Source organism: Pelodiscus sinensis, chromosome 12 (genome assembly GCF_049634645.1).
Source record: "Pelodiscus sinensis isolate JC-2024 chromosome 12, ASM4963464v1, whole genome shotgun sequence".
In the NCBI taxonomy this organism is placed as follows: Eukaryota; Metazoa; Chordata; order Testudines; family Trionychidae; genus Pelodiscus; species Pelodiscus sinensis.
Window position 1 is genome coordinate 37,286,401 of NC_134722.1, and position 26,309 is coordinate 37,312,709.

Here is a 26,309-nt window from a genome sequence, read left to right on the forward strand (position 1 = left end):
CCAAATGACAGCATATTTTGGTACAAACTACCCCACAAATTAATTGGCAAAACTTTTGTATTAAGGAATAAATTATCTTTAGTAAAGCGTAATGGGAGAGCGCACAACCTATGAAGGTGCCGCTAATCAGGTTCTTGAGTATCAAGCTCAACCAGTTAAAGATGTTCCCATTTACAGTCATAAATAATGAAATACAGTAGTACACCGCTGAATATATTTACTCCATGGTAAACAGTATTCTTCATTCATAAAATTATAGCCTTCTTAGAAGATTTACCTGGTGATGCTCCGGTCCTTAACTCAAATAAGTTTTGTTTTTATTCATTTAAATCTTTGTTCTGGAGTGAGGATGAGGATTTCAGTGTGCAAGTGGCCTTGGAGAGAGAGGACAACGGCAGTCCTCTCTCACCATAGTAGCGTGGGACCAAGTGAGAAGTGCCTGTCCATGGTCACGGCAGTGGGCACAGCCAGGGGAGGGGTTCATGTCCCCCAGGTGGGGAACAGGAAGACAAACTCTCTGAAATATATAGTTGGCCCTTTCTCCACCACTGCCCCTGCTGGCCAAATGGGATTATAGCTATCCTGGTTCCCATCTTTGGTCCCTTGCTGCCCCCTGTGGTCATTCTACAGTATAACTGTCCCTTCTACCAGAGTCCTCCCTTTCTATTTCATGAGAAGTAATCTAACTCCAGGCACATCCCATTGTTTTGGCACAACCAAATCCTTACCTTGCTTTAAATTATAGTAAGAGGAAGCTGCATACCAAATTTGGTGGTCCCCTAGCACTTACTGTTTAGGAGGAGGAGTTCTTGAACAAATGGACTCGTGTGGATGGACACACAAAGTTTCTAAAATATATAGTAGTTTTGTTATTGTTAGAGGCAAGATGCTTTCTTTAGTATTTAATAAGGATGTTAAAGACCAATCGACTATCCGATAAGCATTTCCTTATCAGATAGTAATCATAGAATCATAGGACTGGAAGGGACCTCAAGAGGTCGAGTCCAGCCCCCCACCCTCAAGGCAGTACCAAGCTCCGTCTACACCATCCCTGACAAATGTCTATCTAACCTGTTCTTAAATATCTCCAGAGAGGGAGATTCCACCACCTCCCTTGGCAATTTATTCCAATATTTGACCACCCTGACAGTTAGGAATTTTTTCCTAATGTCCAATCTAAACCTTCCCTGCTTCACTTTAAGCCCATTACTCCTTGTCCTGTCCTCAGAAACCAAGAGGAACAAATTTTCTCCTTCCTCCTTGTGACACCCTCTTAGATATTTGAAAACCGCTATCATGTCCCCCCTTAATCTTCTTTTTTCCAAACTAAACAAGCCCAGTTCATGAAGCCTGGCTTCATAGGTCATGTTCTCTAGACCTTTAATCATTCTTGTCACTCTTCTCTGTACCCTTTCCAATTTCTCCACATCTTTCTTGAAATGTGGCGCCCAGAACTGGACACAGTACTCCAGCTGAGGCCTAACTAGTGCAGAGTAGAGCGGCAGAATGACTTCACGAGTTTTGCTTACAACACACCTGTTGATACAACCTAGAATCATATTTGCTTTTTTTGCAACAGCATCACACTGTTGACTCATATTCAACTTGTGGTCCACAATGACCCCTAGATCCCTTTCCGCCATGCTCCTTCCTAGACAGTCGCTTCCCATCTTGTATGTATGGAACTGATTGTTCCTTCCTAAGTGGAGCACTTTGCATTTCTCTTTATTAAACCTCATCCTGTTTACCTCTGACCATTTCTCCAACTTGCTAAGGTCATTTTGAATTATGTCCCTATCCTCCAAAGAAGTTGCAACCCCACCCAGTTTGGTATCATCTGCAAACTTAATAAGCGTACTCTCTATCCCAATATCTAAGTCATTGATGAAGATATTGAACAGTACGGGTCCCAAAACAGACCCTTGAGGAACTCCACTTGTTATCCCTTTCCAGCAGGATTTAGAACCGTTAACAACAACTCTCTGACTATGGTTATCCAGACAGTTATGCACCTACCTTATCGTAGCCCTATCTAAGTTATATTTGCCTAGTTTATCAATAAGAATATCATGCGAGACCGTATCAAATGCCTTACTAAAGTCTAGGTATATGACATCCACCGCTTCTCCCTTATCCACAAGGCTCATTATCCTATCAAAGAAAGCTATCAGATTAGTTTGGCATGACTTGTTCTTCATAAACCCATGCTGGCTATTCCCTATCACTTTATTACCTTCCAAGTGTTTGCATATGATTTCCTTAATTACCTGCTCTATTATCTTCCCTGGGACAGACGTTAAACTGACCGGTCTGTAGTTTCCTAATCAGCTGTGCAGCTACTGCTCCTTTAAAACTGCTGCCTCCATGCAATTCAAAGGGTCAGGGGAACCCATAGTATGGAGCCCTGGGTCAGCGGGGGACTTGTAGTCCCCCACTGACCCCAGCCTCTATGACTTTGAAATGCACAAGGGCACCCGCGTGCAGCCCGGAGTCAGCGGGACTTCCCACTGGCCCGGGCTGTACACGGAGTTCCTCATTCCTCCTTTGAAATGTACAAGAGCCCCTTGACTGTAAATTCCATCGACTAGTCAATTAACCACATTTTAACATCCTTAGTATTTAACAAACAGTGGGGAATATTCAGTTTCATACATTAGTACTAATTTTTTCAGATTTTGTCTTCCTTCTATCCTCACTTCCTTCCCTCCTCTGCCAAAAACTCTTAACCTCTGATTCCACAGCCACTTAAAAAAAGGGGGGGCTTGGTTCCATATAAGGATATTGGTATAGGAGGAAGATTGCCAAATGACCAGAATTGCTTGTTCATGTTTACTCTTTGCATTTCTTGTGTATTTCCTCTCTTGCCCTGTACAAAATTGTTTTATCTGTATTTAATCTGCTCAGTGCTTACAGACTTATGTTCTTTTGTATGTTTGATTCCTCTGATTTTGGTTTCATCCAGAAATCTGATTACTCCTGAACTTACACCCAACAAAGAGAGTCCAAATGTTGCTACAAAGTGTGCTGAGAGGTGATTGACAAAAGTTGGGTGGAGCACTAGTAGAGCCTCTCCAAACCTGAAGAGCCCATATCTAGGCTAAAATTAACCATTGTTTCGTAAACACTAACAGTTGCTTGAAAAAAGGGAGAGAAGCAGTTTCTGGGACAGGATGAAAATGTTCCAAAGATGACAATTTGAGGTTCATAGCTCCTGGATCTAAATGAGGGGATGTTGGACTAGCAGCTGATGGGAGTGAAGAATTGGGCTGTGCCCACGAAAGCTCATGATACCATCTGCATGTTTTGTTAGTCTTTAAAGTGCTACCAGACTATTTGTTGTTTCTTGCATTAAAGTCCGTCTCCCTTATGTATCTCTCCTGTCTTCCTCTCGCTCCTTAATACCTTTTAAGGCACATACTTGTTCTTCAGTCCTTAATCTGATTAGTTGGTATATTGTAGCTCTTTGCTTGAGCTCTCTTGTTTTTACATTTAGCTCTTCAAGGAATGGACCAAGTCGTCTTCATACATGTTTTGGAAAGCTCCTGGTACAGTATAGGCACTGCACAAGGATATTAAAATGTTAACTCTAGTGAAATGCTGGATTACATGAATTAATGCAATGGTTCTCTATCAGTGTAGCAGAAAGCAGTGATGACAAGAACGTCTTGCTATGGTTAAACTGAAAAGTATTGGAACTCCAACAAATACCTGAGGGTGGCTTCGTGGATGGAATTTAGCATTGAACCATTCTGTGAGACTCATACTCCAGTTTCCATCCTTTGTCAGTAGTTTGATGCGCAACCCTTTTAACTTTGTGTATTTTCATTTTTCCGTGTAGAGAAGGGAAACTCTTACAAGCTCCTCGTGGACGTCTAATGCTACCTGTTTGCCATTACAGAAGTGTGATGGCTAAGAAATGACCATTTTAAAAAATCAGATTAAAATACAAATTCACAGCATCACAAACTACTAAACAAATGTGACCTTGTATTGATGTAGTGAAGAAAATGGGATAGCTGTCTGTGGAGAATGTGTACACTGTCACGTCCTGAGGTGCTAAGAGTTTTATGTCCACCTTCACGTTAGCCAGTTTTATAGTTTAGCTTTTTCCCCCCTTTCTTGCCTATTTTAGGCATTAAATGCAAGAACAACTCAGGGAGACCACAGAGCTAACCATTCTAGGTTTGCTTTTGAAGGAGACACTCGTTACTATTTTCTGACCATGATTATCTAACTCAGTGGTCACCAACCAGTAGATTGGGATCTACCGGTAGATCTTGGAGCCTCTGACAGGTGATCTTGACTGGTTTGGCCAAGAGGCTGTCAAGTGCCGGCACTTCAGTGGCCCCATCCCCGCTGCTGCACATCTCCTGCCCTTTGCCTTGGAGCTGACTCCCCCAATTCTTGGAGCCTCCTGCTTGCTGTGCAGGGCAGAAGAGGGGGACTGATGTCAAAATGCCCCCTCTCTCACCCTGTATCCTGTCACCACAGAGCAGGGCAGCAGAGCACAACAGGACTTGGGATGGAGTTTGCTGGCTGCTTTTGGGAGTGGTGCAGGGCCAGGGCAGAGGTGAGCCTGCCTTAGCCCCACTGCACCACCACCCATGAGCCACCTGAGATAAGCAATGGCCAGTTGGAGCCCACATCCTAAACCCTACCCCAGTCATGAACCCCCTCTTGCACCCCAAATCCCTGCCCTAGCCCCAAGAACCCTGCATCCAAAAACTTCCTGCACCCCAACTGCCTGCCCCAAGCTCAGAGCCCCTCTCGCAGTCCAATAGAAAATCAGAGCCTGCACCTTAACCGTCTGCCCCTGCCTGGTGCGAGGGAGGGAGGATGGAGTGAGCAGGGGCAGGGCCTTGCAGAAGGGGTATAAAGGAGGCTGGGCAAGAGTATTTGGGTTTGAGGTAGATCTTGGATTGCACTTAAATTCAAAACGTGATTTCATATTTAGATCAATGGTCTCCAACCTCTTTAACTCATTTTTGTTGCACAGAAGGATGTAGCATTAGTTAATCCCTAGCAAACAGTAAGGAAACTAAACTTTAAACAGTAGTGGTGCAGTTGTCCTCCTGTTTCAGCGGATTCTGACAGCATAGGCAAGGGTGTAGTATTTGCTTGTTCAATTTTACACTTTCCTTTGTTTGGCTACTGTTTGTAAACCGTCTCAGTGGTGACCTCTGCTGGGAAGATCTGGAACAAGAAGATATTTGTGGTCAATGCTCTCTAGTATTGATGGGGAGAGAGGAAATCTTATTCCTGTTCCCAAGTAAATTGCTCTATAGATTAAGGTGTCACACTTAGGGGATATATCCCTTTCCTGTAATATGCAAAGAGGAGGCAGTGTACCACATGCCTTCAATTTCATCATTCTGCTTCTACCAGAGATATCTATGCAGCTTTATTTATAGGAGGGGAAGCACATACTTCACCTCAAAATACTCAGAAGATTTGCAGCTCTGCATTAACATAACTAAAATCAAATGTCATCTTTCGGGATGTCATCTGGTCACCTGCAAAAGATCAGGATGCATCCCTCTCCTCACACTCAGACGCACTAATGGCTAAATGGGCGACAGGGGAAACTCCCTCTCCTCAAAGTTTGGCCAAAGCTGGAGATAAGACACTAGTGAACCAGTTCTCTGAGGCGGTAGAGAATCCTCTACTGATATCTATTTGATCTGAGGAAGTGGGTCTGGCCCACAAAAGCTCATCACCTAATAAACCATCTTGTTAGTCTTTAAAGTGCCACATAGTCCTGTTTTTTAATATCTGGTGGCAGTGTCGTCTTCACATGCTCCAAATCTAAGAGCACCAGATCTAGAGGCTAGGAAAGGTTGCCCTTTGTAGGGTATTTGCTTGCTGGAATCCTCTCAATCAGTTCTCTCCCACTGCAAGGCTTTTAGTAGTGGTGGCACTTTAGAATCCTAGGGCTGGAATACACCTCAGGAGGTCATCGAGTCCAGCCCCCTACCCAAAGCAGGACCAATCCCAACTAAATCAACCCAGCCAGGGCTTTGTCAAGCCGAGACTTAAAAACCTCTAGGGATGGAAATTCACCACCTCTCTAGGGAACCCATTCCAGTGCTTCTCCTCCCTCCTAGTGAAAGAGTTTTTCCTAATATCCAACCTAGACCTCCCCCACTGTAACTTGAGACCATTGCTCCTTGTTCTGCCATCCGTCACTACTGAGAACAGCTTCTCTCCATCCTCTTTGGAACCTCCCTTCTGGAAGTTGAAGGCTGCTCTCAAATCCCCCCTCACTCTTCTCTTCTGCAGACTAAGTAAACCCAAATCCCTCAACCTCTCCTCACAGGTCATGTGCTCCAGCCACCTAATAATTTGGTTGCCCTCTGCTGGACTCTCCAATGCATCCACATCCTTTCTATAGTGGGGGCCCAGAACTGGATGCAATACTCCAGATACCTCACCAGAGCCGAATAAAGGGGAATAATCTCTGGATCTGTTGGCAATGCTCCTCCTAATGCACCCTAATATGCCATTAGCCCTCTTGGCTACAGGGGCACACTGTTGACTCATATCCAGCTTCTCATCCACTGTAATCCCCAGGTCCTTTTCTGTAGAATTGCTACTTAGCCATTTCGTCCCCAGCCTGTAACAATGCTTGGGATTCTTCCATCCGAAGTGCAGGACTCTACACTTGTCCTTGTTGAACCGCATCAGATTTCTTTTGGCCCAGTCCTCTAATCTGTCCAGGTCACTTTGGACCCTCCAGCGTATCTACCTCTCCCCCTAGCTTAGTGGTCTCTTCTGTTTCCTGCCGGTGACAGTTTAGTTTCCTTGAGGACTTGTGTGTTTTGGTCTAACTAAAGTCTTTGGGTGTAACATGGGTGTCTCTGGGTAAAATTGAAAGCTTTGTCTACACTTCTAGAATTCAAGGGAAGCTGTGGCAGTGCTTTAAAATGAAAGTATGGCCACGGCTCTCTTCCCTGTGCTCTATGTGAACCACCTCCACAAGGGAATTAGCTAACAGTGCTGGGAGCCCATCTCCACTTGCACTTTAACTTGCTGTACTTGCAGGGGAGTACATTTTCAGAATCTGAGCCAGAAAGTTGCAGCGCATAAAGTGGTAGTGTAGACTTACCTTAATGCTCTGTGATATACCGGAGTCTAGATAGATAAGCCTGATTTCTTCTGGCCTGGAACTCTGAAAAAATCTCACATCTGATTTCTAAATATCAGATTTATAAAGTGGAAGGAGGATGAAAAAAAACCCAGTTGTGTGACAAGCATTTCAGTCTGTTGACTCACTATAATTGTTTCTGTGCCAAATCTCTCCTCTTCCCTTTCTAGCATTTAACCTGCATGTGTCTATGAAAGACACCATAGCGGGAGAAGGGAGGGGGAATAATTTACAAGCAAGTCACTTCTAAAGATGCAGTGATAATTCACAGATGCAGTATCTTGGACCTAGCTCTCTTACTCACCTTGCTCAGGTATAACTTGATGACTTCAGTGGAGTTACTCCTGATCTACACTCCATTAGATGTGAAGCCAGAATTGGGACTTTCCAACATGGAAATATTTGAACAATGTGGTTACCATGTCCCAGTGGTCAGAGCCTTGCTGCATGTGCCTATGGCCATGAAAGTCTCTTTGAAAAGGTGAATAGTAAAGCTTAGGGTGGGAGAAATAACTAAAATGTCAAAATCCTAAAAGCTGGACTAAATGCAAAGTAACAACCTGCTTTGGCACAAAACCCTAACAAAGTAAGTTTACTAAATGCCTTTCCAGCTTCTTTGAAAACTTACTTTTATAAGGAAATGGAAAGCACATTCAATGGTCCCTTTCCTAGCTACTGTAGCCCTTAGCGGACCCTCAAAATAGCAATTCCTAGACAGCTTTAGAGCACTGAGCTGTTTCCAGCTGTGATGGGTGTACCAGCCCCCCACTGTGCAGGCTGAGCCTAATCAGGAGCTGAAGAAGCCCTTCCCCCATATGTCTGCTGAGCATGCTCAGACTGCAGCTCAGGTATAAAAGCCTGAAGGAAGGCTCAGTCTGGGCTGACTGCTGAAGGGGAAGGACCTCAGAGGGGAGTGCCTGACCAGCATCAGCCAGCTGATCTGAGGGAAGACAGCAGAAACTTGGGCACCAGTTGGGACATCTCCCCTGCAGCCTATGAGGGAGAAGCAGCCCCCAGAGAAGTAGTGGACTCAGCGAGCTCGTAGGACGCTATCCCGCCAGATCAGGTAGGAAGTGGCCCAGGGAAGGGACCGGAGCTGCCTTTCCTGCCCCGGAATCCTTGGCGCATTTCAGATGGATTTCCCGCTGTGGGAGTGGTGAGTCCTCCTGCCACTCACAGGGCCCTGGGCCAGGACCTAGTGGAGTAGGGTGGGCCCAGGTACCCCTACCAGGGGTGTAGCCCCTACCCATGACTTTGCATATTGACGCTGGCCAGTGGGTCAGCAGACTCTGCTTTAAAGGGAGCGGGAGCGGTGTAGGACCAATTCTGGTTGAGCAGCCTGTCAGGCCCTAGAGACAGGGCCAGGCTACAATCCGGGGTAGAGCGCGGATGGGTAGTAGAGCCAGGAGGGGGAAAAGAGAAGCCGCCCAGCAACACCAGCCCTTAGTTTGAAGACACAAACTAAGTAATTTTTGGAATTAAAGCTTCTTCAGTAAGGGGCAGCTTTTAGACCCAATTAAATGTCCCTTGACACTTTTATTTAAGTTCTCAATTAACAAAATTTCATTCTGCCCATAAGTTATGTACCATCTGAACAGGATTGCCATGCAGACACATTCAGGTGATGTGGATATGTAGTAAGTTAACATCAGACCTGGTAGCTGTGAAGAGCCTCACTTTGCTAATGAAAAACCAATGAAAGGATGTAAAGTGGAGTGTGCAGGGGAGGGTGGATGAGAACAGAAAAGGTGTGGCCTAGAGCCATAGCTCAGGATTGGGGGAGAAGAGGAATAGGGCAAAAGGTTGCCTTAAGATAGATCTCTACTGAAGACTAGGATAGATCTCTACTGAAGACTAGCAGATCAGGGATGGCATATAGAATGCTTTTAAAACCAAATCCTGCCTCACTGGGGACTTTTCTTTTGAGAAGACTCCTTCCCCTTACTTTGAAAGGTGATTTCCAACAAGCAATACTCTCATTGCAGTAGGGCCTATCACTTGTGTAATCGCCACTTTCATGCACACCCTCACTGCTTTGTTAGCCAGACTTCAGTTTTGTTTCTAATTGTACTAATATGTTTATCCTCCCCCTCACTCCTACTCCTTCCTACCCACTTTGCTTTTTATCACACGAGAAGGAAACCACTCTGGGGCTTGCCACTTGTTAAATATCACAGAAAGAGACCTAGTTTTCAAATAAAGGTAGGATGTACAACTGGGTGGGGGGGGGGGGGGGGAGTAATAATGCCAAACAGTCTTCTGTGGGATGAGTATGATGAGATGCTAGAAGCTGAACTGGCCATGACCTCAACTGGAAAGAAAGATGGGAAATATTTCTACAGTTGAAGATGCTAGGTCAGTTGGGTGAGAGATGAGTAATTTGGAAGGTCCTTTCTTGTAACAGGCTCTGAATAACTGAAGAAGAAGAAAAGCAAGGAAAGAGAATTTCCAGAAAGCTGCTGTGAGGGACACTGTACCCAATGGGCCAAATTACATTAAAAAAACAACCCCAAGTACCCCACCCCTCAACATCTAGCCTCAAAGCCTAGCTGTTCTGAACTACTAAAGGGAAAGAAAGGTCATCCTTTTATGTTACTGAGCTACATTTCCTTACACACACGGCGCATTAGACCAACATGCATGGGTACCAAGAGTGAAACTGGCAGAGGGCTGAAGAATTTATTCCAATCTAGATCATCATTTAACCCTGACAGTAATGTGCAACATTGCCCAGGATCAATTCAAGCATGAATTAACCCAGGAAAGTTAGAATTGGGGTAGCTTGGCATCTCAGAGCCGTCTCCCACTAACATAGATTGTGCTTGGGTTATAAATTGCCTTTAAACCGGGGTACTCAACACATGACCCGTGGGTGGGAGCCAAAACAAAAAAATAGTCAATATAATGGTCTTCTGTTGACATGTGTTTTAGTAGTTAAATTCTTGGATGTCATTGCTCATGAAAACTGTTGTCATATAGGTGGAAATTGGATAAATATTGCTTTTTATTAATATCAGCAAAACTGACTTAAGGGGCCTGTGTGCTATCTAGTCTTGTCTTAATCTGTGTATTCATGCCCATCAGTGTGAAATAAGTGTAGTTGCACATACATGCAAATATATATGCAAATAGCTTAAGTTACAGCCCTCAACATGTGCTGTATCATTGTGGCCCCCGGGGGTTCCAAAGTTGAGTAGCCCTGCTCTAAATCTTACATGACTTGAACAGTAAATGTATCTATTAATCTTCCTTCACAAACTGTGAATCAAGGTTGGTATCCTGGCTGAATGGGGAAGAATTCATATTGGCCACAATGGCTGCTGGAGGAGTTCTACGGAGATTCTCTCTACATTAATCAACTACTTCTATATTTTTAGCTAGTAAATGCCGTGAATAGTGTGTCAGAGCAGGCTTTTTTTTCACTATAGCAAGGTGTTCTGCTTTTTGCTGTCACCGACCATTGGTTTTCTACTCTTTTATTGAGTTAAATTCATTTTAATGCTTGGTGTAATGAGAGGCATATAGATGCTAGAGATGGGTAAACAATTTGGAAAAATTTATTCCATGAATTTGAGTCCCTCATTCGGCTCTGAAGACACCTACGGGTGTTGAGCTTTGTAAATGCTCTCTGACTGCACCAAGTGCTCAGGCAAATATATTTAATGTATGAGTGGCTCATAAATCATCTGTTGTAACTGATGCTTAGAACAGCTGCAATTCATAGTGGTGTTGGCTTGCCATTCACAAGGTATTGTTTCTGCTCCCTGTTCAGATGTTTTGTCACTCACTTTATATAGTCTTCTGGTGCAAAAATTGGTGACTGCTGACTTGACACTTTGTTTCCATGAACAAAACTTTGCTCATAAACTATTAATGAGACGTGAATTAAAAGCAACGAGGGCGAAGAGGAGAGGTTGTTACTCAGGAGGCTGCAGGCAAACTTTGCCTTGCAGCAGTCACAGCAGCTGGATAAGGAGTGTAAGTCATTGGACAAATAAGGCACCATTGAAAATGAATTAGGTTGAAGTGAATTAAGTGCCACTGTGAGGTTTGGGGTTTTAAGATGTGGAAAAAAACAGTTATGGCATGAACGTCATCGTCAGACATCACCTCAGATGCTTGGGAGAAGTTATAATAGAAAACTTGGATGACTAAGCCAAGAAATTGAGCATGAGCAATAAGAGCGACAGGGGATCCTGCTCTAGCCATTTACTGGGTTTCACAACATAGGACTGTCTAGAGGTATGTGCTTGTGACTGTCAGCAGTGTGTCATCAGGAGTGGGAAATGCTGACTAGCTGAACAGAAACTCATAGATACCAGCCCAGCTCCTGAAGTGACAAAGATAAAGGACCAGAGAGGGGTGAGATTTCAGTACCTAGATCTGGAAAGGAAAGAGGACTCAAAAGTCAAAATCTAGCTACAGTACAGATAAAACTGTCCCCTACTTCAGGACTGCAATGCTACAGCAGTGTAACCTCTATTCTCAGTTGATGGGGTAGAGATCAGAAAAAATATTATAAAGTCTGATGCCAACATTATTTGTTAAAAAGCACTGAGTGAATTGTTTTTGGATCATAGAATTGGAAGAGACCAATCTCAACTAACTCATCCCAGCCAGGATTTTGTCAAACTGGGATTTAAAAACCTCTAGGGATGGAGATTCCACCACTCCCCCAGGTCAACCATTCCAGTGCTTCACCACCCTCCTAGTGAAACAGGTTTTTTTCCCTAATACCCAACCTGGACCTCCCTCACTGTAACTTGAGCCCATTGCTCCTTGTTCTGCCATCTGTCACTGCAGCCTCTCTCCATCCTCTTTCAGAACTGCCCCTTTTCAAGTAGTTGAAGGCTGCTACCAAAACCCCTTTTCATATGTGTTCATTTTTTTTGGCATGTCAGGCATGCAGTGGAAAATACTCTCTATTTTCTTTAGAAAGTAATGGTAGAAGAATGTTTTATATTTGGGTTCAGGATTTGGTTGGAAGGGGTGAGTGGGGAGGGAGAGGGAGGCAGTTCCTGGTCAATGGGAGTGCTGAGGCTATTGCTGGGGACAGGGGCAGCAAGTTGGGGACAGGGAGCAGAGAGACAAGCCTGCAGCCAGCTGCCTCTGGAATCTGCATGGTGCCACGGCAGCCAGGCAACCTGTCTGAGCCCTTTTGCTCTGCTGTGATAAAGCCTGCTGCTTTCCCTCCCCAGAACTCTACACCCGGAGCCTCCTCCCAGAGCCAGCACACTGTACTCCAATACTCTGTCCTAGCCTGGCATCTCCTCCTGCACCGAGTTCCCTCCCAGAGCTTGCTCCCCTCATCCCGCCCTGCTCCCAAATCCCTCAGTCTCAGCACAGTGAAAGTGAGCGAGGATGGGACGAGCAAATGGAGTGGGAGAGGCCTCAGAGAAGGGGGCAGGGTAAATCCAGGATTGTCCTGCAATTTAAAAAGTGATCTTGGGCATAAAAAGGTTGGAGAGCACTGTCCTAAATAGATAGCTCACATGACTGATATTCTCTCTTTAAAATGTCCATGTACTAATGTTTAATTTTTCTGAGATTTCTATGGCATGGATTTGTAACCCTCTTCCGCTTCCCTAAAAAATAGTAAAAACAAACAAACAAAAAAAAAACCCTCATTTCACGTCCCTCATGCCAGCTGGGGATTTAAGAGTAGGTAAAAGCAGCACTGACACAGAGCTGGCCCAAAAGTCCATTAGAATACTTTTTAACCAAACACAATACCAGCTAATAGCAAAGCCTCAATGAAGTATTTCTAGTGTAGCCTTCCTTGTGGCATCCGTTCTCCTAAAGCAGGGGTGGGCAATCATTTTTGAAGCGGGGGAAGCACTTCATGAATTTTGGAAGTGGTCGTGGGCTGCCCGGATGGTGTGTGGCCTTGGATGGAAGGGAACGGTTCCTGCTTGGTGTGGGCCACACCTGGTAAGGGAAGAGACTTTGTGTGCTCCCCTGCCTCCAGATCCTGATTGGCCCGGGGTGGGGGAGTGCATGAAGTCTTTGAGTCCTTCTCCTGCCCTGCCAGGCGCGTGCGCTGCCAAGAGAGAACAAAAAGCTGTTTTGAACAGCTGGAGGTTCCCTCTGGCCCTGAATACCCTGGGGGAAGGGAGGAGACTTTGCATGCTCCCCCATCCCCAAGTCTCAATTGGTCTGGAGGGTGAGGGAATGGCAGAGTGGCTGGATCAAAGGGCCAGATCCAGCCACGGAGGTTGTCTTGCCCACCCGACTTAAGGATTCCAGGCATGCCACTGAGCAGGATTTGTCTAATCTAAAAGTACAACGAATGGGTAATATACTGAGCTTAAAACCAAAAAAGACTAGGGAGCGCCATTGTCCCAGCCGTTACCAACCCGCTTTCATAATATAACAGTCTTGAGACTTGAACCTGCCCCTCCCTGAGCCATTACCACAGTATCTGAGTGAATTCTTATTCATGTTTTGGACATTTCTGCCTCAGGTTTTGATTGATAGTCACCTCTGACACATTGCCCCTTTCATTATGAACAGAACATTCCCATCAACCACTGGGCCAACTCAGCTTCCTCTGGGCTGGACCGCAGCAAACTGAAGTATATACAAAATTAGCAGAGTCGTAGGAGGACAAGCAGTGAAGAAAAACCACAAACAACTGAAATACAGAAGAATTTCAGATAAGTAAATTGCAGTCCTCCCAGCTGCAATCCACCCAGGACACTCATGAAAAGAGGAAACAGAGCTACCTTAAGAGTGTCACTTAGAAATAAATGTTCATGACTTCGTTTTCTGCCTCATGTAAGCCAACAGCTTGAATTTCTCTGATTCCTAGTATCAAGCATGATGAAAAGAAGCCTTTAGCTGAGTCACCATTCTGCCTTCCTGTTGCTGCTATACAAGTCCCTGACCCACTATACGTCTGTGAAACACTTCTTGCCTATCCTGAGCAAACTAAAAACTATGGGGTGAGGGTGTTCACGTGCCACCTCCCAGGATAGCGGAACTTGCGGGAGAGACTGGTTTCAAGAGGGGGTACAGCATAGGTTATAAATAGATGTAATGGAGAAGCAAAATACCTGTAGGACTAGGGTTTTAAAAAGCCCTCTTCCCTGTTTGAAGGAACAATTTGTGTAAAGAAAATTGTGGTCCACAGTTTGTCCCTAGAAAAATGAATTGAGGCTGCAGATCTCTAATGGTGAAGGCCTGAGAATGGTAGGTACAAAGTAGGCGCTTGCTTGGTGTTCTCACTAACAGAAGCATGATCTATCTTCAGCATTCGAGTCAGTGCTTCAGTTAGTGAGAAACCCTTAATAGGCAAAACATGCACCGCTGTTCTTGAGGCATCCCTCTATACGGTCTATTTATACCACAGAAAAAGTGTTATATAGGGATAGTTATTTATAATGTTCCAGTACAAGCAACATTTGCAGTGCAAGTCCTGCATTAGGACAAATGGTACCTACAATAAAATAAATAATAAGGCACTCACTGAAAAAGGGGAGGATTTTTTTTCTCCATCATATGCCATCAAAAGGACATTATCTCCAGCTCTTCAAAGCAGTGGAGTCAAGGGGTTGTACATGTGGTTGGACTAGGAATTTGAGCTGGATTCCATTTACTGTATTTACCTTGAACACAACAAAAATAGCCGTTTTCCTGACGGGTGCTGCTGAAAATCGGAAAAGAGCTGGCACAGAGACGTGCTAGGGCAGGGAGAGGACAGAAGTGTGATGCCGCAGCATCTTTCTGCTCCAAGTCAGCCTTGAGGGATTAAATGTTCAGCCCTAAGCATCCACACTGCCATTTTTAGACCCATGAGCCCGTGTCAATTAACTTGAGTTGTAGGGTCTTTTTCTGCAGTGTAGACCCTTAGAGCTCACAGGAGAACCCTCCTTTCCCTGGAGAGCTGATAATCTGATCTTAGTTGTACAAATAGTCCTACTGATCAGACCAGTGGTCCAGATAGTCCATACTTCTGTCTTTGACAGTGGCCAGGATCAGCTGATTGGAGGAAGGTAGCAAAACAGTGCAGCTACCTCCAAAAGTTGGAGGTTGGTGATGTCCCTGAAGTGTATTGTTCCTTATACAGACATGAGACACACGAGAGGGGACGTATATACAAAAGGAAGGTCGGGGGGGGGGGGGGGGGGAATATGGAACCGGATGAGAGCGAAAATGAAAGCCAAAGCTGAATTTAAAGTCTTTTGTGGCAAAAAACCAATCTTATATTTAGGGTTTGTCTGCACTAGCATCACTCCATCAGTACAGCTGCAGGTGTAGTGTCAGTCAACAGGGTACTTCTGTGGCTGCTACAAATCCACCTCTCAAAGGCAGAGCCTAAGAAGAATTCTTCCGTTGACATAGCACTGTCAGTAGTGAGGCTTAGGTCAGCTTAACTAAATCTCTCAAAGATTTTGCGCACCTCTGAGCGATGTAGCTAGACTGACATAGGAAGGGACAGGGCTGAGTGTAACCTGGAGTGGGGGAAAGGCCGAGGAGAAAAAGGGAGGATACGTTAGGAAGTACAGCTTTGTTCAGCAAACTTAAAAGGGATGAAATAATGGGGCGGAACTACAAGTTGAGTTGTAAGCACATCTGTGCTCCCAGGGATGGGAAAACTTAATTTTGGATAAGGCGGCACCACTATTGTTAAGTAATGCAACTAGTACTGTATTTCTATCTGTCAGTCATGTAACTGACAAGAGGGTTTAATCAGAAACCCCATGGGGAAGATCCATGCAATAGCTTTCACTTCAGATTGGAAGTTACTGTTCTGCTCTCTGCAAAAAATGACTCACTTGGATTTTCACGTAAAAAGCAAGTTATTCCGTTTGGCCCCTGGTAACACTGTAGAGCAATCATAGATTATTTTTCCAGGTCACACATCAACATTTTTATTCAAGCTCCAGTTTCAGAACTTCACACCAGTAGTGAGGCATAAAATGGAAATAATCCAGCTTGACGTTCTGGCCCCAGATTCCATTTGCCATTACACAAAATTATTTGCTTATAAAGTGACTGAACTTGTGGCGTTTCTAAAGGACTGAAAGCATGAAATCTCACAAAGCCATTTTACACTGAGACCTATTTAAAGAGAGGAACAGGGAAAGCTAAGATGATTTTCTCCAACGCCATCCCTTGCTCGAAGACAGGTTGTAACATGCATCATCACAAGCAATTTGTTGCTCATCATGTAATGACTACACAGTCACTGCATCGTCACCAGCACCTAACAGAACAGCTCTGTAACTAGCATGAAGGCTAATATACAAATCTTCTACAGATTTGTTGATTTGGGGTGTTTTTAAAATAAAGTTCAAGAACACCCTACCCTGTGGTTCATGTAGGTAAAAACAAAGTAAACCGCAATGTCTTGTTTACTGCACGTAGAATAAAAACATTCAGGTTTGTATGGGGGAAGGCTGTGGTTTTAACTATTAGTACAAAAACACAAGCCCTCTTACACAAAGAATTGCATAGAGGCAAATTTTAATTGTAATGGCTGTTAAATAGCAACTCTCTTTATGCTTCACAAATAGCACATCTGTATGCAACAGTGGATAACTTAAGTGCAGTTCTTGCAATAGTAACAATCCTTTAGGAATCTGAAGTATTTCTAAGTCACCTTCTAATTAGGATTTGAAGTTATTCATTAATTTGGTAATTCTATCGATTGCTGTAGTGGGTCAGAGTCACACAATTAGAAAATTCAGGGGTGTTTGGATCCAGAGGTATTTGTTCAAGTCTAGCTTCTGTAAATAGGTTGTTAAATATCTAGGCAACTTCCAAGTGCTTTTGTAATAGCACTAGTTCTACATAAGCCTGCGTCATGCAATTCTCCCTGTTTTACAGAGGAAGAAATTGAAGTACAGCAGCACTTTAGGTTGTACAGCTGAAGAAGAACTCAAGTACCTTGATTCCAGGTCCTGTGTTCTATCTTGCTTCTATTGAGTGGGCCGGGGGACTCACTGGAGGTAGATAATGAAATGGCCGAATAAGTAACTGTGGAGCTGCTGTTTAATTTGTTTAACCCTCTTCACCACTGACTCAGGCGTAGGCGAGCTAGTGCCAAATCACTTTGCCTTTGTGGCTATAAACATTTAGCTGACTTCGTTTTTGCCTTACTGTTGTATGACTCTGCACTGTCTAGCTTAGCCCACCCAGAAATGCTCTGACAACTGCCATTTTGGCAGCAATGCCCTTGACCCATTTCCAAGCAGGGGTCTGACACAGAGTCTCCTCTCAGCATACTTCTAACCTACTTTACCAGCACAATGTATTTCAGAAACGCAGACTCTTCTGCAGCCTTGTGAGAGAGCTCTGTTGTGGCGACTCCCCCAACAGCCTACTGATTAAAAGTGGGTTTGGGAACTCAGCTTCTGCCAAAGTCCTGGAGTGTCTGGGCCCCACCTCCGTTATGAGTTACTAGACTGCGAACTCACCCCACTTCCCCCTCATGCATTCATTTATGAAGTCACAGCTGGATTAAGTCCATGGCCTATGAGGAGAGGCTGAGGGATTTGGGCTTATTTAGTCTGCAGAAGAGAAGAGTGAGGGGGGATTTGATAGCAGCCTTCCACTTCCTGAAGGGAGGTTCCGAAGAGGATGGATGGAGGCTGTTCACAGTAGTGAGAGATGACAGAACAAGGAGCAATGGTCTCAAGTTACAGTGGGGGAGGTCTAGGTTGGCTATTAGGAAAAACTATTTCACTAGGAGGGAGGAGAAGCACTGGGGTGGGTTCCCTGGGGAGTTGGTGGAATCTCCATCCCTAGAGGATTTTAAGTCTTGGCTTGATATACCCTGGCTGGGACGATTTAGGTGGGTTTGGTCCTGCCTTGGGCAGGGGGCTGGACTTGATGACCTCCTGAGGTCTCTTCCAGCCCTAGGATTCTAAGTCCTGACCCCAACAAAGTCAATGGAAATTTAGCTATTGACATCAGTGTGGCCAGGTTTCCCCTACTATAAAGGCACTGACTTTGTGTGATGCTGCTCTTTAGCGGTTGAGGCTACGGATATATGATGAGTACTTTCCCTTCTAAACTGGCTCTACAACTGATGCCCTGGTCCTCACAGGTACTTAGGGACTTAACGCTAACTGTTTTGAAAGCTGGGCCCAAGTCCTCAAACTGCATTGAGTCAAACTCATCCACTTCCTGGGACTTATCTTGATTTCTCTGTATTCAAGTTAAATTTCTCTCAGCTTCTCACCAAAATTAGCTGCTCCAAAGGTTCCTCTCTCAACCCACACTCTGAGCTGTACTCTCCCACCTCCCTTACATTCGTGCACTTCATTGGCTCACCTACACGAAGGAGTCAGCAAAACCCAGTTCTCAGCATGTGCTGAGAAGGTGAGGCTCCTTAGGAAAACAATGCTAGCCTAAAACTAGTACTTACTACTGTTAGCTAAATGAGACCTCCTTTATCTCAAGGTGATAGAGGGGACTATCTGGGGGGAGTGAGCTAATATGTTTTTTGTTTTTTTTAACAGAGGGATGTTTGCTCCATATGGATCTGACACACCACAAAGAAAACTTAGATGCCTGTATGCTAAATGTTAAACCATAGTTCTTCAGTTTCCTTTCTCTCTCTGTGGTCGTGTCATGTTTGGTACATAAGCTGTTTGATAAGCACGTTGGTGTGTTCTTTAAAACAAATGTGTTTTCAAAGTTTCCAGCAGTGCAGCTAGAAGGCTGTGGTGTTCCATGTGGTCTATGGGATCTCCAGGCCGAGTTACTGCACTGGGAAGCACTAACAGGTATTGGTTGCATGTATTTTAAAGGATGATTTTAAAGCTGGTGCTGGTTCCAATGCTGATATTTCTGTCTCCCTTCTATTCTTTATTGAGCCTGTCTGCTGAGGCCCATGTCTCATCCAACCTGGGGTGCTTTGCCCTCTGCTTTGTGGCTTCTTGGGTTCAGATGCTTATCCTGCTCATCAGCGACTGGGCTCTGGAACAGTCCACCCCCTCTGCTGAGAAATAGCAGACAGCACAGCTGGATGAGCAGCAGAGGTTGCAGAACCTGGCTGTTCTGGTGGGTTTAAGCATAGTGAACTGGTGCACTTTCCAGAAAAGGCAGGGAGCTATGATTTTAGGACTTTTCTAGAATGTTCACTTTGCTCCACGTCTCTTACAAGGGAAGGGAGCCAACTTGCTCAAAGGAAGGTTGCAGCATTTGAAAGCTTTCAGGTGCTAGCTTCCTTTTACTGAGAGTGACGAGACCATGGTGCAAGTCTGAAAGTAAGGGATGTTGTGCCTTTAATTAAAACACATAAGCTGCTATCGCACGAAGCTGGGGGTGGGAAACCTTCTCTGGATTGACCCACAGGAAAAAAAAAATCAGTCAGGGCCACAGAAGTGAAAAACAAAACAAAACCCCCCAAACCTCACTGACATGGCCCTGAGTGAAAAGAACAGTACTCCCCACATTCCCCTCACACACCAGAGCTTGGGGGGCCCAGGCTAGCAGATTTTGTGCTCCAGCCCCACAGGGGAATAGCAGAGGGGCTGGAGCACCAGCATGGGCTCCCCAATTCTGTGGGGGGAGGGACGGGGGTTGAGCCTCAGAGGCCGGATGTGGGCAAGCGGAGGTCTAAGCCTTCTCTTACTGGGAGGAAATAGACACAGAAAAGGCCTTTTATTGGTGCAAGCAGAGGGGAGAGTTATGGTCACATCAGCTTCTTCCCACTATTGGGTTAGGATGCCAGCATTGTCTGGCTGCCTCTTGGCTGCCATCAGTATTATCAGATAGCTGATGGTTCAACTCTACCTATTGTTAGGGGATTTAAGTAGTAAATACTGCACATGGTCTATTGGGTGATGGAAGCGATATTGTGACCATATACTGTCAGACACCAATAGTTTATGGTATCTATAGGATAATTTACTTATAATTTAATTTGAGACCTATCATGCTTTCTTCATATAAGGAGATACATGATCACTGCCTACCAACTCCTTCCCCCAATTAAAAATCTTTACATTCTTTCAATAAGCTCATCCTACCTACCTGGGAGAAGGTATTTAAAATGTCCCTTAATGGAGAAAGAGTTAATTGGCACATGAGAGACGAGGTGGGTGGGGTAATATTGCTGACTGGATCAACAGCTGCAGGTGGAAGACATAAGCTTTTCAGCTAAGTGTCTTGAGAAAGTGCCTGCTTCCTTCCTAAGGCTGGAAGAGATCATTCCGTGTAGCTCAAAATCTTGGCCCTTCTACCAACAGCTGTTAATCCAATAAAATCTCTTACCTACCTTGTCTCTCTCATGTCCTGGGACCCAGGATTCAACACAGTAAACAAGAGTAAGGCAGCATTAAGAAAAAAAGGTTGGTTGTATGGATTTTTGAAGACATGTTAGTCTAATTCCCATGAAATAGCAAATCAGAGAGAGCTCAAGTGCAGGGCTTTTGTCCTACAGGGGCACCCCATGTTAATCAGAGGATTTTTTTAAAAATCCACTGGGATAAACACTGGCCTAGCAAGGTGCCTGACAAACTCTTTCCTCTGTTTAACGTCTCGTCCCTGGAGAGGGGAGGAAGTTGTTTCTTGCTAGTTTGTTCCTTTAGTTCAATAGTTAAGCTGCATCTCTCTCTTCTGCCCAGCAGGCCATTGTGAATATTCTGCCATCCATGAGGCTGGCAGAGCATGCCAAGGCTTTGGGAGGCAGATTCCTGGCTGCAAGACAGCACAGGAGACATTAGGAAAGTATTTCGCATTGGCTGGCCTCCCTGACAAGTTCGCTGTTGCTAGCTCCTGACTGAGCAATACAAAGCTTCATGCTGCAGAACCATGTTGTTCTCACCAGAGAGGGGAGTTCCTGAACTGTGTTGACGAACATTTTTCATTGGGGGGAGAGAGGACGACGCAGCTTTTTTTTTAAAAAAAGTTTCCATTAGTTTATTTCAAAACCTTATTTTAATATCCTCCTGACAATTGTTTTCCTCTTTTCCATTGACAACAGGGTTGGGGTAACATTTTAAAAAACCTGAACAAAAGCTGCAGCATGAAGTATTGAAGCTTTCTGCAAGATCTTTCCTGCTGTCTGACCAGTCAGATTCCCAGCTGCCCTCGGTGCTTCAAGTGTCCTGGATCATTCAAAAGAGAAGACTGCGAGCCACTGGCAGAGAAAACTTAAACTTTTAATTTTTAATTTTCAGCAACTGGAAAGGGCCTTGATTACAGAGGTGTGTGAGCCGTGTGGTGATGCAGCCATTAAGGTATGACCAGGGGCCCAAAAACACAGGCACACAAGAAGAACCCATCAAAAGTCGGTATTGAAATGACAGTATGTTCCTTAGGTCGCTTGTGCTTTGCCACTTCATACAATATATCCTCATCAATAGGAGTCACACCGCCTAAGAAGCATTTTCCTCTTTGAATCACTCATCCACCAACTTTTTTCAGCATGGTGCCTCATGACTGACAGAACCACATTGGGAAGGTTTTCTGGGGCAGAACAAAGATGGTCTGTTTCCTTCCAATGAAAAGCTTGTCTGGCATTAGGTGGGAAATTGGCTCTGTGGCAGATCTGCATCTGGATAGCAGGACCCAATTCTCAAAGAAAAAAATCAAGCTACATATAATGGGGGGAGGGGAGGACACCCAAACCTCACACCTCTGTCAGGGATCACCATCCTCCCCACCCCACAACACTTTTCTGAATCACCAAGAGTCTTTGGAGCAGAGTCAAACAAGCAAGCAAAACCAGCCAGCCTACAATAGAGGGGTTTGAAGAGGAACTCCGTCTCAGGGGTAGGGGTGCTGTTTATAGGGTTGCCAGATGGTTTCAACAAAAATACCGGACACGCTTGACATATATCACAATCTACATTACATCTTATTTAGAATATACCGGGCATTTCTGTTTTCTCAATTTTTTTTCCCAAACAGAAAGCTCAAATACTGGACTGTTTGGTTCAAAACCAGACACCTGGCAACCCTAGCTGTTTGGTAAGGTCTGATTGAGACGCATCTGCTCCTAACTGAAAGTGTCTGAAGAAGTTAGGCCTACTGGGTTACTGTAAGGGGATGGTAAGGCTTAAGGTAAGGTTGGCATGTCTCATTGTTTTGCTGTAAGTGCAAAACAAGCAACACTTTGTGTATGGCATTGGTCGAAGGGTGGGAAGCACCACAGGTGCCAGAAAGTTGAATCTATGGACTAAGAAGGGTTGAAACAGGGCCCTGCAGTCCAGATTGCAGTGGGGGCAGGAGAAGAGATGCATAAATGATTCTCCATAACTTGAAATCTTAAAAAAAACAAAAAAAAATCAAGATTTGAGGACTTTGGTAACTCAGCCAGAGGTGAGGGGTCTGTAAGAGGAGTGAGTGCTGAGGTTCTGTGGCCTGCAAGATGTGGGTCAGCCTAGATTAGTGGTTCCCAAACTTTTCCAGATGGGAACCCATTTTGACAATTCAGGAAGACTTGGCGACCCAGGGCAATTCAAAAACGGGGGGAGGAGGAAGGGCCGAGCTACCTGAGCAGACACTTGATGACCCTTTTGAAATGTATTGGTGACCCATATTTGGGTCCCGACCCATAGGTTGGGAAACCCTGGCCTAGGTGATTTGGATGGCCCCTTCAGGTCTTGAAGTTGAATCTAAGAACTGCAGAATTCCACCCTGGAAAAGGTAAAGGTCGGGTAACACCGGAGGAGGGCAGTGCACTCAAGAACTCCCAAAAGGGACAGCTAGCCCTGTAACCATAACAGGTTTTTTAAAAATGCTGGGGCTAAACTGGAGAAGTCAGTGTCTCCAGGGCTGTGTCTACGTTGCACACTTTTTGCACAAGAATGGCTGTTCTTGCACAAGAACTTGCCAGCTGTCTACACTGCATGCGCGTTCTTGTGCAAGTAAATTTACAGTACAGTGTCGGAAAACAGGGCTTCTTCCGGAAGAGTTATTCCTCGTGGGGAAAGGAATAAGCCCTCTTGTGCAAGAGCTCTTCCACAAGAAGGCACTGTAGACAAGCAACATGAATTTCTTGTGCAAGAAAGCCCTATGGCTAAAATGGTCATCGGAGCTTTCCTGCACAAGGGAGCATCCACACTGGCATGGAAGATCTTGCGCAAAAGCACATGGCAGTGTGGACATGCTCTTGTGGAAGATTTTTTGCACAAGAACTCTTCCTCAAAACAGTTCTTGCACAAAAAGCCCGCAGTGTAGACGTAGCCTAACAGTTGCCAAAATCTGAGCTCACAACTTGCAAGTTCTAGAACACTCCCACCAAACATGTATGACAATGCCATGCGCCCATTTACAACCAGCCAGATTCCTCCAGCTTGCAGCCAACGCACATATTATATTACAGTTTAAATGAGGAAGAAGGGCACAAGGAGAAATAGAAAAATGAGAGAGAACTGCATTTCCCAGAAAATTGCAGGTTTTCTTCCTGAGACGAGTGGAGAATTACACTACAACTATTATGCAGGCTGTCTTACGGAGGTCATTCCTTTCACTACTCTCACAAATATTTCTGGAGTCTGTGCTTAAAAGTTTACTATTTGCTAACTTTAGTCCAAAGAGGACATCTGCTGGCAGCAGAGATTAATGTAGCAAGAACAAAATTAGAGCAATGCAATTTAAAAATCCACTGCTGGTCCTAGAGACCCGAAGGTCAATTTTCTTCCAATTCCCCCCCTAAAAGAGAACTCACTTGTTTGTATGTTCTATTTTAAAGCTCACTAACCTTTTCAGCCTTAGACTGGCTAAAAGTTGCTAAGATACTCCCCAGTTAGAATCTGTAAGAGTAAGATACTCTAGTTAGTGAGCTATCAATGCACATGTGCAAACACACTCTGTAGCAGAACCCTCTTTTTATACCTTGAGCAACTTTCTTGGAACAGGGCACTTGTTGGAATGTGTGCGCAGCAAAGTCACTGACTAAATAAGCAAACTCCAGGAGGGAAAGGCAGTGTAAGGGTCAAGCCGTGTGTGTATAACTTGAATCTTTACACAGGGTAATTGGTTTTCAATACACTGCCCTACACCTGAGGCTCTCTGCACAAACAGAGCTGTTCCAGGGTGGGATTGTGCTATGAGGAACACATGACATGAGGGTGATGAAGCAATGGCAGTCTGACATGACCCCTGAGAAAAAGTCTGGAGCATAGCATGGTGGTGCACACAGCTCTAGTAAAGCTACTCTGTAAGGGAGCAAAATGCTCAGCTCCCTGACATTCTTAGCCAGTCTAAGGCTGAAGAAGTTCTCTCAGCCTTGATAAGAAGCTAAACTCCAACACATTCTCATGGGTTCAGCATTGTTCATGGGTACTGCATTACAGAACTCCCAAGCACAACAAAACCAGAACTATTTAAGTGGTAGAGTTGGCTTTGTTGAAAAATTAAAAAGCGTTATTCCCTAAACCGAGTATCATCAATCTAGGAATTTCAGAGCTAAGGTTAAAGAAATCTAAATGTATTAAAGTAAGAAATGCTGTCAAACCAGCAGACAACCATATCTCTGGCTTGTAATGAGGTCAAGAAACAATAATATAAGTCTGGTTAAGGCATTTTAGGGTTTGCAAATCCACGTAAGATTAAACTGACTTTTTAAAAAAGTGCAAGATTGAAAAAATAACTGTCAGTAGCTGTAAATCTTTAAATTACAGTAGTTGTGTGCACTACAGTTCCCTCCCATAATTTCTTTCCTTTTTAATAGAATAATTCAGATGTTTTCAATAGTATTTGCTGTGAAAATAAACTGCTTTGAACAACTCACCATAGATTGTTCCTATTTTATTGTGGTAGAGAAATGTACAAGTTACCTAATTGGGTAAAACTCATAACAACCCTATTTCCAAGAAGATACTACTTTTATATACTTGGTACAGAAAGTTATGACTTTCAAAGCCTTCTCTTCAAATTCCATGGTCTAGAAATTCAGTTGCAAAGAATACATGCATGCTTCAAAGAGAAATATTTAGGCCTTACCTCAAGTTGCTGACGTTTTCAAATGATGTAAACTCTAGCTGGAAGGAAGCGTGAGGAACATGTCTATATTTCATTCTTTGAGGAGAGCAATGGGATTTGGAAGCTAGCCCAACATCCATGAAATGTATCAACAAATCCTAGAGCAGCAGCAAACTGTCAGGTACTGAACAGGGAAGATAGTAAAGACATTCCTGGCCCTAGTTCCAACACACGCTGTTTCCAGAAGTAGAGCGAAAATTACAGGAAAGAAGCTTTCAATTTTCAGAAGTTGCTGGCTTTACGTGAGAGTGCTAGCATTTCAAATCCTGCTACCATGAAATGACAAACACACTCTTCCATATGCTTTCACAGACTCTGTTCCTTGGCAGGGGTGTACACAGCTGCCTTAATGCACGGGCCAGTTTAATTGTAGCTGAATCAACCCCAAGTAAATGACATTGGTTTATTTCACAACATTTACCTCTTTACAACAGAAAGGAATGTTCAAATACCAAGCACAGAACGGGAGCAGCACGCCTGCCCTGTTACAGAGTGAAAAATCACTGCAGCGTGACAGGACACTGGATGCAGAAACCTATCTATGCTGCAGCACTCGGCAAAATTCAGCTCTAAAACTCATATCAAGTGTTTTTAAAGCCTCAGCCACTGGGCTGATGGAATATTGAGACAATCACAGCGGTTTTCCTCTTCCTCTTACAGTTGTGGAGAAGCTGTGTGACCGCTAGCTGCTCAAACCGGATAGCAAGTAAACAATTAACCTCATCATAATTTAATAGTTGAGGTTGGCACTACTGACCGACGCAGCCTGGAGGAAAGTGGTGAAGGTGTTCAGAGCAAGGGCTTGGCTCTTTTTGCCATTAAAAGCTGGTTATTCTACACTAGCGATCCTTAACCAAGCATCTGAGACCCACCAGAGAGGCCACAAGACAGTTTCATGGGGCCACAGGTCCCCACAGGGCTGAAACCAGGCCTGGAGCCAAGGAGAGCCCCAGGCTCCACCACAGCCTCTGGGGCCAAAGTTCTGAACCTAGCAACACCGTGGGACTGACACCCAAGCTGCATGGCAGTAGCCTGGAGGCCTAACGTTGGGACCAGACCATGTGGCTAAAGCCTGGAGCCCCAGCACTCCCTGCGGTGTGGGATTAAAGTCCAGAGCCCTGACTCCTTGGGGGACTGAAGCCAGAATCAGAGCTGGAGTTAGGGTTGCCAGGTGTCCGGTATTTGCACGCTCTGTCTGGTAAAAAAACCCAGAAAATAC

At 44.6% G+C, this 26,309-nt stretch overlaps 1 long non-coding RNA gene across 1 annotated transcript; it reads left to right on the forward strand.

Annotated features, from left to right (window-relative positions):
* Positions 1-1,356: 1,356 nt before the first annotated feature.
* LOC112544883 (uncharacterized) lies at positions 1,357-24,853 on the forward strand. Its single transcript, XR_012906753.1, has 3 exons — positions 1,357-8,210; positions 18,613-18,879; positions 21,084-24,853. It is a non-coding gene; the product is annotated as an uncharacterized LOC112544883 (long non-coding RNA).
* The last annotated feature ends 1,456 nt before the right edge of the window (positions 24,854-26,309 follow it).